A 17,706-nucleotide genomic window follows, 5' to 3' on the forward strand; every position below is an offset into this window, starting at 1 on the left:
CGCTCCATTTGCTTCTTCTGACCATTTGAATGTTTTTTTTGTACTTGTGAGTTGTGTGAGAGGTCTCACAATGGCAGAGAAGTTCTTAATGAACTTTCTATAGTAGTTAGAGAATCCGAGGAATCTTTGTAATGCTTTGCGAGTTGTTGGCACAGGCCAATCTAGAATACAGGATATTTTGCTCCTGTCCATTTTGATTCCATTTTTGGATATAATGTATCCTAGGAATAGTACCTCCTCTTTATGAAATAAACATTTTTTTGATTTAACATATAAGTTATGTGCAAGTAGTCTTGACAACACGAGTCTTACATGTTTTATGTGCTCAGGTAAGGAATGAGAATAAATAAGTATATCGTCCAAATATACTACAACACAAACGTCAAGCAAGTCTCTGAATATATCATTTATAAATCGTTGGAAAGCTGCGGGAGCATTACACAACCCAAATGGCATCACGAGGTACTCGAACAGTCCGTATCTGGTTCTGAATGCTGTCTTCCATTCATCCCCGTCACGGATTTGAATTAAATTGTATGCCCCTTTTAGGTCCAATTTCGAAAAGTATGAAGCTCCACGCACCTGTTCTATAAGTTCAGGAATAAGCGGTAAAGGATAACGATCCTTTATTGTAATGGTATTTAATTGTCTGAAATCAATAATAGGTCTGAGACTTGAATCCTTATTGCGGACAAAGAAGAGTCCTGCAGCAGTGGAGGAAGTAGAAGGTCTGATGAATCCTTTCGCCAAATTTTCATCCAAGTATTCCTTGAGATGAGAGAGTTCATCCTGTGAAAGAGGATAAACGTGACCGAAAGGTAATTTGCTATTAGGGAGTAGATCGATACAACAATCATAGTCCCTATGGGGAGGCAATATTTGAGCGTTTTTCTCAAGGAAGACCTCCGCCAAATCATCATAACATGGTGGTATAATCTCATCCGACACCACAGACAGGATCCTTCCATATGATGAGAGGTTACACGTGGTTTCACAGTAGTGAGAAGAGAAGGTTAAAGTTCTTGTTTTCCAATCGATGATAGGTTGATGTATGTGTAACCAGGGGAGTCCCAAAATAATGGGAAAATGTGGTGAGGTCAGTACATCAAAAGTGGTGGTCTCCACATGGGATTTGTCAGCAGTGACGAGGAGTGCCTGTGTCTGATTGGTGATGGGACCAGAGGATAACGGAATACCATTAATGAAACTAACAGAGACAGGTTTAAGTTTTGAAATAATAGGTATTTTATTTAAGGTAACAAAACAAGTATCAATGTAGTTTCCACAAGATCCTGTGTCAATCATAGCCTTGGTGGTGATCCTAGTTTGGTCCCACTGTAATGTCAAATGAATAAAAAGATAAGGATTAGAAAAGGAAGTTGTTAGTCCCCCTTGCAAGACATTTGAACACTCACCCTCTTTTTTGCGGACAAGGGGACAGCCGCTTATCAAATGATCCAGGGATGCGCAGTACATGCAGAGATGTTCGGATTTCCTCCTGGCACGTTCGGAAAAGGTCAAAGGTGGACGTATCATTCCTACTTCCATAGGAGTAGGGTCAACAGGTGACATCTGAGAAGGTCTGGACAATGGTAATCCCATCTTCTCAGCCTTTCTTTCTCGTAGTCGTCTGTCAATACTGACACTGGTCTGTATCAGGCCATCCAAGGTGTCAGGTAAATCCGCTCGGGCGAGCTCGTCTTTAACGGCTTCTGATAGGCCGAGTCTGAACTGCGTTCGCAAGGATGTGTCATTCCACCCTGAATCAAGGGACCATCTTTTGAAATCTGCCACGAAGTCCTCAACAGGTCTCCTTCCTTGTTTTAAAGCCCTCAATTGGGTATCAGCAGTACTCTGCTTATTGGGGTCTTCATATAAACTAGCGAGTTGCGCTAGGAATAAAGGATAGGAGTTAAGGAGTGGGTCATCTTTCTCAAAGAGAGAGTCTGCCCAGGCCCGGGGGTCACCCGTCAAATAGGAAATAACGGTACAGACTTTGATTTGGTCGGTGGGATAGGTATGAGGTTTCAACAAGAAAAGCAATCGACATGCGTTTTTAAATTCACGAAATTTACTCCGATCACCAGTAAACACTAGAGGAGGGTTTACCTTAGGTTCACGGGGCTGGGCAGCAGAGAGCTGCGCGAGACGGCCAACCTGCTGTCTTAAAGCCTGATTTTCGTTTTTTACCTCTGTAAGAGCAAGTATCAATGCATCTACTTGTTGTTTTAGTTGCATTACTTGAGTGGACAAATCTGCTGAATCCATATTTTTTTTTTTTTTTTTAAGGCTCGATCAATCTGTAACGCTCATGCGTTTTTTGTTAATGAATGGATTTGCAGCTGCAGAATTGTTACACTCAGTAGTCGTGTAGAGATTCTGTTGAACAACATATCCAACTCTCAGGACTTCATCACCGTGCACAGCCTGTTATGCAATATACATACACTCAATATGATGTTCCTGGAGTGATAGAATATATGATAGTATAGAGGTGAGAGACAGGCGATAGTATGGTGAGCACTCAGTAATAGTATTCAGGAGAGTGGTAGGTGATGGTAGTATGCAGATAGGTTCTAGCAATCATGTATAGTACAGATGGTAGGGGACAGCAGAATGTATACAAGATAGAGTAACCTAGTGCAATGATAGATGATGGTAGTCCCAAGAGCTAACAATCTATGCAGATGATAGGAATAGATTAGATAGTAATAGTCTTTGTAATATGCAGTAGATGATAGTGAAAGTATAGGTTAGGAAGGAATCCCCTGTGGGGTACTTATCACTAGATAGTTAGTAGTAGCAAGGTCCAGTAGTAAGGAGTGATCCGGTAGCGAGATACGGGATCGGCAGCGAGGTTCCGGTTCAGTTCAGGCAAAGGGTATAGCTAGAAGCTCCGGCAGCACAAGACAAGGTAAGGTGAACATGCGGTTTGATCGAGCAATGAGTGAGAGCAAACCGGCGATTGAAATAGCCGCTCATAGCGGCGCTCGGCGATGATGTCATTGCCCTTAAAGGTGTATGCGTTCCATTTGGATAGCAAGATGGGACGCAATGTTAGGAGAGAAATGGAAATAAGGGTACCATAGGTACCAGAACATTACATTTCCCCAGCAACAGGACACTGTATTGGGAGCAGAGACAGTCGGTCTCCCTCCCCAGGGGCTGGAAGTATATTTGGGAGAGGAGCTTGTTACCCCCTCTCCCCATTGGCAGAGTGATATCCAGGGAATTGGGAGCGCAGTCTCCATCCCTCAGCGGCAGATTGAGTTACAGGGGGCAGACACAGTTGGTCCTGTCCCCCAGCGGCAGATTGAGCTATTGGGAATTGGGAGCCCAGTCTCCATCCCACAGCAGCAGCTTAACGTACCAGGGGGAGACAGTAAGCCCCCCAACAGTGCAGATGGGACCGTGGTCTCTGCACTCACAGCAGAGGGGGTAGGGACAGTCGGTCCTGACCCCCAGGCACAGGGCTGTTTAGCCAAAGGGGAGACAGTCGGTCTCCCCCTCCAACAACCCGTCTCCAACCAGGCTACTTCTGTGGTAGCGCTGGCACCAGGGCAGAGTACCGCTGGTCTCTGCCCACTCAGCAACCCACCAAGGCAGTCTACCAGTCTCTCACACAGCCAAGGTGAGGCACCTGGACATGGACAAATTTCTCTCAGGTGTAGCAACCAGTTATTTTGGGTGGGCTGTACTGCTGTCTCTGTTTTGTGGGTGGGCTGCTGGACTAACAAGGGCACTGACCGGCAGAAGGTCAGATACCCTGTTAGTCTGTTTGGAAAAGGGGAGAAATGTGACGAGACCAATCTCGCCACTGGGCGTTGGAGAAGCCTGGTTGCTTGCCTCCTGCAATATGACTATGGGCCTAGGGGCTTTTACCCCTTTAAGACTGTATTTGGGCATGAAAACGTGCCTGCGGTCGGTCAGAAAAGGACTTCCATCTAACTTTTTAACCCTTGGAGGGATTTCTATGATTTTTGGTTATGTTTGCATTTGAAGTATGCTGATTCTGAAAATGTACGTTTTATTTGAATGTGATGCATATTTTAGAAGTTATGAAAATGTTGCTTTTGGTCTGAGGTGGCTTTGCATTCACCTATTGTCAGGTGTGCTAAGTATTCCTGTTCCATTCTTACTTGCTAATGACTTTGCATTGTTCTGGCCAGGTGGCTAGATAATTAGTTTAGTGTTATTTTGTGCCTGTTTACAAATCTATCTGCATATGCTAATGCAATGAGACTCACATTACCTGATAGTGTATATAATGTGTTTGTGTGGATTTAATAAACAGTTCTAAGTCATACCACTGCTTGAACCTCACACGGAGCCTTGTCTCGTTCTTGGGGGGATTCCCTGTATGCTGTTGGCGACTGATTGCTAGGAGTGTAAGCTGATGTATGCTTTTCCTGTTCGTCTGCTAGCAGCTATTCGTGAGGTTCCAGGTTGGAGTGCTATTTTGTATCCAGTTCGGGAGTTTGGTGTCCTGCAAGTAGCTGTGCCTGTCTCTCAGAAAGGGGCATATCGCCTAAACTGTTTTTAACCCCTTGTCTGCTGAAACGGTCCGTTACAGTGACACTTTATGAGGGGGATAAAAAAATACCTCCTAGACCTACAAAAGTGGATGGCAATTACAAAAAAACCTATCGCAGTGCAGGTGCAGTCCATACATTTTTTAGATTTGGTTATTTCCAGGAGAGGTTCTAGTTTCATAACAAAGTCATACTTTAAACCTACTGATAGGAATGGCTTCATCACAATGGATAGCTGCCACCATCCCAAATGGCTAAAATCGGTCCCCAAGAGTCAATTCAAATGAATAAGACGTAATTGCACACAAGACTCTGATTTTCAAGAACAAGCTCTGACATTAAAGCAGAGGTTCTTAGAGAAAGGATACGAATCACAAGTTTTAGATGAGGAGATAAAACAGGTGGGTCAACTTTCTCAGGAAAACCTAATTACACCAAAAAGTCCTAATACTTCAAAGGAGATTGGATCTAAGTTTGAATATGCTTTTGTCACACAATTTTCGAGGAATTACAGATGGTTGAACCATACATTTAGAAAATATTGGAGTACATTGCAGGATGACAAAATATTGGGACCTTTTCTCCCTGACAAACCCAATATGATCTATAGGAAAACACAAAATCTCAAAGATTTAATTGCTCCAAATCCGATACAAAAACCAGTCATCCCCAGGATTTTTCCAGACATGAAGGGGTATTTCCCATGTAAAAACTGTAAAATTTGCAAAGAAGCCAAAACAAATAGAACCTCTAAATTCAGTTCCACAATCACAGGAAAAGAATATGAGATCAAGGAATTTATTTCCTGTCACACTAAAGGAGTCATTTATCTCCTTCAGTGTGAATGTGGCTTACAGTACGTGGGGCGAACCATACGTACGGCTAGTATACCTATAGGAGAAAATCTTACGAATATACGGAAGGGCTTCATAGGGCATAGTGTATCTTTACACTATGGTAAGTGTCATAAGAAGAACCCACAACAATTTACAGATTACAGTCATTGAAAAATATGTGCCCCATTGGAGGGGAAGCAACCTCAAAAGGTCAATATCCAGGAGGGAAACCTTCTGGATATATGAGCTGAGGTGTTCCCGACCTTTAGGGATGAATGTGGAATGGGACACAAATGCCCATATAAACAACAGTTAAAAATCTCCATTTCCTTATTCACATTTTTATCCTATTTTAAAATTTTATATATTTTTATAAATTCATCCTAATTATGGAGTTTTAAGCCATTATATGTTAAATTTTTATGGTATCTTAAAAGGAATTTTATTGGTGTATTTAATGACATCTCTAGTGGATATATTAATAATATCATACACCCACCCATGTTCACCCTTCATGGTGTTCCTATTGGAGGTATTGAGGAATGTCATTTCCGGTGTCTCGGTTCCTTTAAATACGATACATAAATATTACAATTTTACACATAAATTTACTATTTAACTTATAGATTTTACTATATTTTAAAGTATTTTAAATAATAAAGGTTTAAATTGATTTTAAATAAATCCCACTGATTCTTATATTGGGAAAGGTGTTTCCTGTATTTTCCTGCAGACACCGGAAGTATTCATTCGTTTTAGGAGGTATTTAGAGACGAGTGTGGCGGCGCGCACGTCCCTCCTATCTCAGTGGAACTCTCGTCAGAGGAAACACGTCAGGGAGGAGGCGTGTCGCGCCGCCACTCGCGTCACCCATTCGTCCGTGCTGCTGCCAGACGGGGGAACTTTTACAGGCTCTTCTAATACATGCTATGATCAAGACCCATTTCATGTAAGTGCAATTGCCTATCTGTATACAATAAATCGGGGGTAATACACTATTGATGGCCCTATTTGCATTTTTTACATGCGGTTCTGCGGAGACAATAAGAAGAGGTACACCTGTTTGTCCGTGGAAATCCGATATCCATATCAAGCTACCAGCTGCATCTTGGCTTGTGGATTGTTCATTCCCAGTGCTTAATTTATTTTCATCTGGTAAGAGGCTTATCAGTGCGTTAACACACAGGGTGAATTTGCATGGGATTTGCTCGTAACAAATTGGCTATTGTGGATAAATCAGGCATTTTTTTTATATAAATCTGGTAAGAAGATCAGCCTGCTGGTGGTGGGGATCATTTCACCTGGATGTCACATTGTTTAATTTGAATTTTCAGCACCTTTTTATACCACCACAGAAGTTGCACGATAAACATCATTCACATTGCTGCGTTTTATTATGATGGACATTAATTTTGGATTTTCACAGCATATATTATTTGTTGGTTCACTTTGTTTGCACCTTGTTTAAATTGTGTTTTTCAATTCTGATTGATTTGTGACACATAATTATGTTTAGCGCACCATTCTTTCAATTCATTTACACTCAGGCACAGTATCTTGGTAGCAGCTTTACTTTTTTATCAGCGCACCCTTTACTTTTAAAATTACAAAAAAACCTGTTGCATGAATGAGACTTTTGCCACAAAGTGTATAAACATTGCAAAATGTAATCAAGTTATCACATAGAAGCCCATGTAGGATAACATTAAGACCCTCCAAGTCAATGACAGAGTGAGAAAGTCAAAATGTAACACTCTTGGAACAGTACTGCCACACCTGTGGGCTTTCTGGTGGAGGTTGGTGCAGTGTAAACTAAAGGAAAGTGTCTGGCAGTAAATTTAAAAGTGCCTGTAGAGTCTAGATGTGTTTCTTGAAAAAACACCATGTGTGCTTTCCGGCACTTAAGGTCCCGAAGAGTAAAGAGACATCAACAAATTAAATCTGAAAGCCTCAGAGGTGTTCTGTAGCACCTGAAGAACCCCAGAGTCTATCAAGACCTAGGATCCAGAAACAAGGAGGGTGAAAGTGAAAACCGCGAGGGAGTTCATGTGGGGAGTCCAGGAAACACCCTCCCAGCTTGCCTTTAGAAATACGCTAAATTAGGGGTTATTGGACCAAGAATATAAACATTCGGAGATTAGAACAGTAGATAATCACATATGCAAAACAATGAATAGAGCATATACAATTACAGAGGACAAAAACCATTAGCCTTGTGAGGGGAAAAAAAGGGGGGAGGGGAATACATTAAGCATTCTGGCCTGACAGCTAACATGTTTCAAACACCTCTTTGAAACATGTATGACAATTAAGTAGCAAAGACAGAAACATCATTGATTATGAAAAAAGTTCACAGCTTGGATGCAGTGTCGAATAGCCATATTCTCATTTTCGTCTGGTAGAAGGCCATCATTAGTGAGGGCTTACTGTCTGCCAAGTAGTACTGTCCTGACAGAAGACCAGCAGGAGATCCAAATCTAAGGTTTCAGGGCAGGTCAGATTTAAAAACAGAGCAAAATCCTGGCAAGGCCTTTTGAGCTCTGGACATAGAAGGTGGGCCAGACTTGAGCAGATGAGCAGCCTTGAGATAGTTGAAATGGTGGGGCTTGAGGAGAAACTAGTCTCCATGTTGTCTGGCAGGGTGACTGCAGAGGGAGAGAGCTAGGAGTGCACTATAGAAGCCTGCTGCAGTTGCGAAAATGCAACCCCGGGCTTCAGTAGTAGATGATAATGCCTTGAAGGGGGAGCCAGTGAGCACAGGGCAGCAGATGTTCACAGGGGAGTTTGTGCAGCTGTGCTGTAATGTGGTGGAACTTGTGGAGCTGAAGTGTAGAGGCACATAGTTGAGTAGCCAGTGGGGTCTAATCTGGTACTGTCAGTTCTTCAGAGACCGCCTTCTGAGAAAACTTGTGAAATTCCTCTGCCTACCTTGTCACAGAAAGTGGCTTTCTTGGTGGCTATCACTTCTGCACGCAGGGTTTCGGAGCTGGCTGCGTTGTCCTGTCAGTCGCCTTACCTGGTGGTTCAGAGGGACAAAGTGGTGCTTCGTCCCTGTCAGTCGTTGCTTCCTAAGGTCGTTTCGGGTTCCACTTAAATGAGGACATTTTGTTGCCTTTATCCCCTAAGCCAAAGCATCCAAAAGAGGTTGTGTTAGGAAACGCAAACTTGGGTTTGCGCATGCGCAAACCATCATCGGGGTTATTCTATGGCTAATGCGCATTTGCCAATGCGCATGCGTGTTCGCAATGTGCATGACCCCACGCACGTTATGCGTCCGCACGCCTTGACCTGGATGTTTTGGAGCCAAAGAAGGCCTATTTAAAGGCAGCTGGTGCACTTGCACTTTGCTGTCTTGTCTTCAGCTCCTCTGTGTTCCTGAACCTGCATCCTGTTAATTCCTGCCTGATTCCAGTTGACCTTTGGCTCATCCCTGACTTCGTCTGTTTGCTGCCCGTCCTGACCCCGGTTTGACTACGCTCTTGGATCCTCCTTGTCTGCTCATCTACCTTTGGACCTTGATCGGTTCTCCCCCTGGTGAGGCGACCCTGGGGACCGCAACCTGGTATTCACCCGCAGCCAAATTTATCCTCACCATCAGAGGCTCTGGTGAAAACTGGTGGATACTTAGACTCCGCACCTGAGGCTAGCCTGTGCTACTCACCTCAGAGGTTCCATCCAAGCTCCGCCCACAGGCAATCGGTAGGCCTTCCTCTGCACGGCAGGCTTCCACCAGCATTATAACAGGTTGATTTGCATTCTTTGGATGTGGTCATGGCCATCAGGATGTACTTGATGGCGACTGAGCCTATTCAGAAATCGGACTCCTTGTTTATTCTTACGGATGGTCCTCGTAAGGGGCAATCTGCATCTGCTGTGAACATTTCCAGATGGATCAGGCAAACGGTGGTGCAGGCCTATTCAATAAAGGGTCAAGTTCCTCCTTTCCCTGTTAAAGCACATTCCACAAGGGCGCTTAGTGCCTCCTGGGCTTTCCGTCATCAGGCGTCAGTGGTCCAGGTTTGCAAAGCGGCCACCTGGGCGTCTGTAAACACTTTCAGTTCTACAAGGTAGATATTTTTGCATCTGCAGATGCGGCCTTTGGCCGCAAAGTTTTGCAGGCCGCTCTGGCAGATACTTCTGCCTCTAGAGGGTGTTTTTTCGTGAGATCCAGTTGTTCCTGGTTGAGCTCCTGGTTTACCTGGTTGGCTAAGTTTAGCCCTTTTTTGGAAATGTTGTTCATTGCTGTGTTTTTTCCCACCCCTCATGCTGATACTGCTTTGGGACGTTCCATCTGTCAAAGAAGATATGGAGCTGTGTCCGTCAATGAATGAATGAGAAAACTGGATTTTTTTCTTACCCTAATGTTTATCGACGGACACAGCACCCACCCCTCTGTGGAGTTGGGTTTTTTATTCTTCTTACGACACTGCTTGTTACAAAACTGAGATCCTAGAGCAGGAAGTAGACTGCCCTATAGGCGTAGTTAAGCTTTGTTAACCCTTTTCCGCCTAGTGTCCTACTCCTAGGAAGAGCAGCATAACCAATCTGTCAAAGAAGATATGGAGCTGTGTCCGGTTAGACAAAAATCCAGTTACAGTAAGACAAAAATCTTAAGTGTAGATGTAAGATCTGAGGTCTTTTTGACCCCAGATCTCACATCAAAGAGGACGTGTCCTGCTTTTTTCTATTACAAGGGATGTTTACATTCCTTGTAATAGGAATAAAAGTGATCACATTTTATTTTTTTTTTTTAGAGGGACAGTGTAAAAATAAAAGGTAAAATAAATAAGAAAAAAATAAAAAATTGAAAGCACTCCGCCCCACCGAGCTCGCGAGCAGAAGCGAACGCATACGCAAGTCGCGCCCACATATGTAAATGGTGTTCAAACCACACATGTGAGGTATCGCCACGATCGTTAGAGCAAGAGAAATAATTCTAGCCCTAGACCTTCTTTTCCCTTAAGCCTGGGAACAAATAACCCAGAAGCCTCAGCTAGACCAATGTCCACAGCTTCCTTTTAACTCAGGAGATGCTGTGGTTATTGCAGCATTAGGTTGCCAGTCTCTCACTATAAACCCTATTGTACATCACTAAGGGTAAATCTAGTGAAGGGATGACACCTGTGAGACACAAAGAGTCTCTTACAGGCTATTTCTGCCACTGAACAAGTTAGACATTCCCAAAAGGTTAAACGAAAGGGATGTAAGGTGGTCTGCAGGAACCTGGAGATTCCGTGAGTAATGCGAAAGATTTTTCTCTGGTCAGCAATGTACACTAGATAATCTGAATATATTGTGCCAGTTGCTATGATTCTGGCAAGTATCTCCAAGATGCCTAATTTAGAGTCTTCTTGCTCTTTAGGAACCTGCCTCCTAAGATTTTCGACATATGGTGGAGAGGCACAGTAAGGGGTACCTTTTTAAGGAACATTTTTCTTCATATGGGGTTGCTTGCTAGGTGTACCATCTTAGCGAGCGCCAACCTATTATTTCCTCCTTACACTGTTGTTAGATCTGTTGGTGTGTAAGGGTTAATAGGGACCTCTGGTGGGTTGGGCTACTGCCCACCCCTTGATGAACTAGAAGCATAATATGTTTTTCTGCAACCCTTGATTGATGGTTTTCTTGGTGAAATCCTCTATACAAGAGCTACATATACTTATCTGTATTTAATGGTTGCTTGTTAAGCCTTTCAGGTGTCTGATTGCCTCCAGGCTAAGATTGTGTCTACCTCTTCTTGAGGCTGACTTAATTGATCTCCAGGTCTGTGCTCGTTAAGACCTTAGATACTGGGAGACTTGGACTCACTCCCACCTGTGTGTGGGCTAACTACACCTACTCATACTTATGCAACGGTAGGGAAACCGCTACTACTACTGTGGTGTATGCACCCACCTTAGACTTCCATTATTTGGAGCTACCCTGGTTCTCCTCTGGTGGATGAAGGTTTAGTATCTAGAGTCCAAGCTATACCTATGATAGATTTTGCCCTCTGCTAGCTATTTCTTAGTTGAATTCACCATGACTCTGACTTTATGCCTTGTCTGGCTGCATATCAGATACACACAATGTGGAAGTTTATTTGTGTCTTTTTCTGGTTGTTTTTCTGCTCATCAGAAATACACAACACTAAGGGCTCTTTCACACGGGCGATCCGATCAGATCCGCCTGTCAGTTTTTTAGGCGGATCTGATCGGATCCTCCATGCAGCTCTATGGGGCAGCGGATGTCAGCGGAGACACCTCCGCTGACACCCGCTGCCATCCGTATCCGATCCTGTCCGTGAAATCTGGAGGGATGGAAACCCTATTTTTCCATCCGTTCAGGGATTGGATCGGATGAGAGCGGACAGGCAGTCCGCTGTCATCCGATCCCCCATAGAGAGCAGCGGGGGCTGTGACACCTCCCTCTCCGCACTGCAAGCGGAGACGGAGCTGTCATCCGCCAGGTCAGCGGTGATCGGCGGATCGATCCCCTCTGAGCAGCACGGATCCGCCTACGGAGGCGGACCGTGTTAAAGAGCCCTTAGTTGTCTGTCATTTTGCGGTTTGACTATGCCTTGTTGAGCATCAGAAACACACAACATTAAAGTTTATTTTGTGTCTTTCTGTTTATTATGGTTATATGACTCTTTTTGCTTACTAGAAATACACCACATGGAAGGTTGTGGGTGTCTTTCTATTATACCTTATTTTTCTGTACATTGCACACAATGCACAACTTTTAAATTTTGTTAGTAACATTTCTGTTACATGGTTGTACCCTGTTACTATTTAGAAATACACAACATTAACCACTTTACCCCCGGAGGATTTTGCTGTCTTACGTCCAGGCCACTTTTTGCGATACGGCGCTGTGCGAATTTAACTGAAAATTGCGCGGTCGTGCGACGCCATACCCAAACGAAATTTACGTCCTTTTTTTCCCACAAACAGAGCTTTCTTTTGGTGGTATTTGATCACCTGTGCGATTTTTACTTTTTGCGCTATAAACAAAAAAAGAGCGTTTATTTTGAAAAAATAACAATATTTTTCACATTTTTTTATATGAAATTCCCCCCAAAAAAATGTAAAAATCAATTTTTTTTTACATTTTTGGCCAATTTGTTTTCTGCTACCTATGTTTGGTAAAAAAAATCACAATAAGCGTATTTTGATTGGTTTGCGCAAAAGTTATTGCGTTTACTAACTAAGGGAAAGATTTCTGTCATTTTTGGTGTTTTTGTTTAACGAGTAATGGCGGCGATCTGCGATTTTTTTTGCGGGACTGCGACATTGCGGCGGACAGATCGGACCCTTGACTGACATTTTTGACACTTTTGGGGGTACCAGTGACATTTCTACAGTAATCAGTGCTATAAATATGCACTGTTACTGTAAAAATGACACTGGCAGGGAAGGGGTTAATTTTATTGGAGAGGGAGGGGTTAATGTATGCCTGGTGCTTACTGACGTGTGTGGGGGGAGGTGACTGAGTGACACAGGGACAGATTGCATGTTCAGCTATGCTGAACCCTGCAATCTGACCCTGCCTGTCACTTAGGAGATCCGCCTGCTCTGTTTACACAAGCGGGCGGATCTCCAGACTCGATTCCCTGACGATCGGGGAAGAGCAGCGGCAATCGCCGCTGCCCCTCCCCTGGCCCAACTCCCGCTGTGACTGAAAACAGCGGGAGCGAGCCTCCGGCGGCGCGCGAGCGCCGCTCACAAGGGGAGGAGTCCAGCGACGTAGGTCTACATCGCTGGACGGAATCGAGCCACTTTGCCGCAGTACAGTCAACGTGACTGGTTGGCAAGTGGTTAAAGATTGCTAGTGACATTTCTGTTATGACTAATTAAAATGCACAAATTTTACATTTTGTTAGTAACATTTCTGTTACAGAGCTGTACCATGTTACTATTCAGAAATGCACAAAAATTAAGATGGCTAGGGACATTTCTACCGTTACTAATCAAAATGCACAGCTTTTAATTGTTGTTAGTAACATTTCTGTTACATGGCTATGCCATGTTACTATTCAGAAATGCACAACATTAAAGTTTGCTAGTGACATATTTTTGTTATCACTACCCTGTTACTAATCAAAGTGCACAACTTTTAACTTTCACAACTGTTGTTAGTAACATTTCTGTTGCATGACTATTCTGTACAATATAGGTTATTTGGGACTTTAAGTGAGATACCAGCAGGTAATGCCCAGCGTCTCCTTCCCTGTATCAGAAAAACTGAAAATTGAAAGGATTAAAAGAGGTGCATCGAAGCCAGCCAGCCCCCAGTCTGATGTACTCACCTTCCAGTCTGCCACCAACCAAGTAGACCTGTCTACAATATAAATAAAGAACAGGGGTTTAGTTGACACACATTTGCAAACGCATGTGTAAGCTGCAAGGCCTCTACACGGCACCATGTGTTACTTGCAGTCCTAACACTGTCTATTTTGAGTGTCTCCATAATGGAAGCACATGGCTGCTAATGGATAGATGGGAGACAGGCGGGGGGAGAGACAGCCGAAACCTCCCCCAACCCACTCCCATCTATGACTGGTCTAACATCTCACAGCTCTAATAGTTATGTTGTAGCGATGGTACAAAACTGAAAAGGACTAGCTGAGAAGCATACACCTCCATCCCATAGCTATTAGAGCTGTGAGATATTAGACCAGTCATAGATGGGGGCGGGTTGGGGGAGGTTTGGGCTGTCTCCCCCCCCACCTGTCTCCCATCTATCCATTAGCAGCCATGTGCTTCCATTGTGGAGACACTCAAAATAGACAGTGTTAGGACTGCAAGTAACACAGGGTGCCGTGTAGAGGCTTTGCAGCTTACACATGCATTTGAAAATGCGTGTCAACTAAACCCCTGTTCTTTATTTATATCGTGAGACAGGTCTACTTGGTTGGTGGCAGACTGTAACTGTACCTTGTTGCTTATCAGAAATGCACAAACATTGAAGTTTGTATCTTTTCTGTTAATTTTTGGTTATATAACTGTACCTTGTCAGACATCAGCAATACACAGCACGGAAGTTTGTGTCCCTTCTGTCTTTATATTGGTATATTGCTGATCTTGCTACACTTCAGAAATATACAACATTGATGTTTTTTGTGGTTTTTCTGTTTCTACATTCAGCTGTGCATCTATATACTCAACAGCGAAGACGGTTTGTGTCTTCCTATTTATATTTATTATATAGCCCTAGCTTATTGCACTTTAAAATACAGAACATTGAAGTTTATGTTGTGTTTTTTCTGGGTTGGTCTAGCTAGCTGCATTTACACAATACACATTGTTGTCTATGCTTAGGTCCTCTGCCTACATCTATTTCGGATGCAGTGTATCAGTAACCCACAATGTATGATCTTCTATGTTTGTGATATTAGTTATACATGTATCACTTTTATTTTAGACCTTATTTTCCCACGGACATGGAGTGGCCAGGAGACCTGGCTGGAGAAACCTCAGATGTCAGGCATTCCCTCTGCTTGAAACCTGTTAAGGTTGTAGGACACTAGAAGAAGGTTATAAAAAATCCATCCTTATAAAATATTTTCCTCTTTCCTTTAACCACTTTACCACCGGAGGATTTTGCTGTCTTACGTCTGGGCCACTTTTTGCAATTCGGCACTGTGCGACTTTAACTGACAATTGCGCGGTCATACCCAAACAAAATTTACGTCCTTTTTTTCCCACAAACAGTGCTTTCTTTTGGTGGTATTTGATTGCACTCCGCCCCTCTGGAGGTGATACAGAGGGTGGATGGCACAAAGAGGCACAAGCTACCAGCAGGCAGGATAGAGCTTGCGTGGAAGTCCTGTAGAACTGGAGCAGAGACTGATCAGGATCCAGCAGAAGAAGTAAGTAGAAAGTCCAGAACAGGCTGAGGGTCAAACACAGGTAAGTAGACAATTTAGGACACAGGCTGAGGGTCAAGGCACTGGAGACAGGAGGCAAGACTGGGTCACAAGCAGGAGGTCAAGGCACATGAGACTGAAGATAAATCCGGGTTGCAGGCAGAGGGTCAAACACAGGAGACAAGAGCAAAGTCCGTAAAACAAGCCAAGGTCGGGTCCAGGAGAAGAGCAGAGTAGGTCAGGGTCAATCCGGGTCACAGCAGGTAAATGATCAAACAGGAAACAGGAACTCAGGTACAGGAAGCTGAAAGACAAACCAGCAATTCCTCTGAGCACTTGCTCAGCTTTTATAGGCAGCCAGGAAGTCATGTGGTGCGTGTCATGTGATGACCAGTCTGCAGCTGAAGGTTTCTCTGACAAGTGCAGTCTGATCAGTGCCCATTAGCTCAGCCTCATCAGTGCCCATCAATGCAGCCTCACCAGTTGGTCCTGCTGGCCTGTAAGTTTTGCTGGGAGCTAGCCATGGCCTGTGGGTCCTGCTGGCTGCTGGCTTGTAGGTTCTGCTGGAAACTGGCCATGGCCTATGGGTCCTGCTGGCCATGGCCAGCCCCCAGCTTGGGGTGCAGCACCAAAACCATGGCCAGCTCCCAGCAGTACCTAAAGGCCAGCAGGACTCAGTGGCCAGCAGGACCCATTTTGAGGTTACTGGGTGGGCAGGGCACTGGGGCAGGGTAAATGGTATGTGGGGGGTGAGATGGGATGTGGGGGTCAGCTAGAGGTGTCAGGGTGCCTCACCTCAGCGATGCCGATGACAGCTCAGCAGGTCCTTGCTCGGCCTCCTGGGGGTGATGACCACTTCAAGCTGCAGCCAGTGCCCAGCCCGAGCCAGTAACATGCGTCCCCTGGCAGGCTCCAGTCCACAGACTCTCGGTCCAAAGAAGGCTGCTCTCACTCTTCTAAAAACTTCATGCTGCACTGTTGCAGCCATCCAGCGGGGAGCCTGAGCGGGTCATGTGATCTGCGTAACATGTTCCCTGTTGGGCCGTGTGCCCTGCCTCTGCCTGCCTTCAAAGTCTCTGGGAGTTGTAGTTTCCTGCTGCGTGCCCCTTCTCAGTTCTCCACACCCACCGCCTCAAGGAACTTGAGTGCGGTCAGGACTACAACTCCCAGAATGCAGCGCGGCAGTAACACAGCCAATTGGCGGCCGCCACAGACGATTTCCTGCATCCAGAAAAAAAAAAGTAATGTCAGCAGACAGCGGTTCTGCAATTGCTGGTGGGCGGGGTTCAGGACCCTGGCGGGCCGGATGCGGCCCGCGGGCCGTAGTTTGAGGACCCCTGATTTAGACAGTCAATCTTGCTAACCTACTGATTTAACAGGTTTTCTGATTCCATCTTAAATTTCCCACTCCACATAGTTCCTGCATCCAAAGCAGCGAAGCCAGGGACATCGGAGGGGCAAACCTGCTGATCATACTCTTGATCCAAGATATCTTCATCAGTCATAATAGAGTGGAGGTAGAACGCGCTGCAAGCCTGGCATTTGGCAGGAAGATCTAGCAGGCAGTGGTCCCGCCCAGTTAAAAGGGTGAGGAAAGAATGTAAACAATAGGTGGTGAGTACCTAACTGAATATATACCCCTTGTGAATCGGTTGGGATAATTACTTTTTTACAACTGAAGGACAAGAGGAAGTGTGGGGCCTTTTAACAGCTGTGAACTGATTGTGTTTCCTGTAGGGTGGAGCCTCTCATCTCTCATGTGTTGCCGTCCTGGAAGGTTCATAGAAACACCGTTACCGGTAAGTGTAACGGTCAGTTTTTAACTTGTAAACAAGTGTCAGAAATAGGCCTGGTCCTTAAGTGGTTAATTTTAATTGACAGGCAGAGCAAGTGGGAAAATGCTAAGTAGCTAGGGGTTGCGCCGATACTAAGCATTTGCACAAGTATCGGTACTCGTGCAAATGCACCAGTACTTTCTAGCTCAGTTCTTTCAGCGGTCAGTGGGATTCCCCCACTGACAGCTGAAATGTAAAAACAAAAAATTGGTTGTTAAGGAGCGGGTCCGCAGTGTCCTTAACAACCGATGACTTATTCAGCTGTCAGTGGGGTTCCCCTGTTGACAGCTTTAATGTTAAAGAAGTCAGGCAATTGGAGCTGTCAAAAAAAAAAAAGCTGGGCGATGTTTATTAACTACATTGCTCAGCGCTTTAACACTAAGTTAAAAAGAAACATTGTTTCTTTTTGTATCTTTCGATTTCATCTAAAGAGAAAATGGAAGAACTTTGGTCTTCAGATGAAGTCAGTTTAAAGCAACCTGTCAAGTAATAAAACATTTTTCTTGTGTTTATTTCCTTAAGTTCCTCTGTTTAATCCCTTATTAACCCTTAATTTACTATAATCAGCCTTAATTAACTCATCCAGTTATTATTTTCCTGCTGATTTTTCTTTCACTTCTATTCTATAAACTATTAATGAAAACGTTTATTGT

Source organism: Pelophylax lessonae, assembly GCF_965119305.1.
Source record: "Pelophylax lessonae genome assembly, chromosome: 7".
Taxonomy (NCBI): domain Eukaryota; kingdom Metazoa; phylum Chordata; class Amphibia; order Anura; family Ranidae; genus Pelophylax; species Pelophylax lessonae.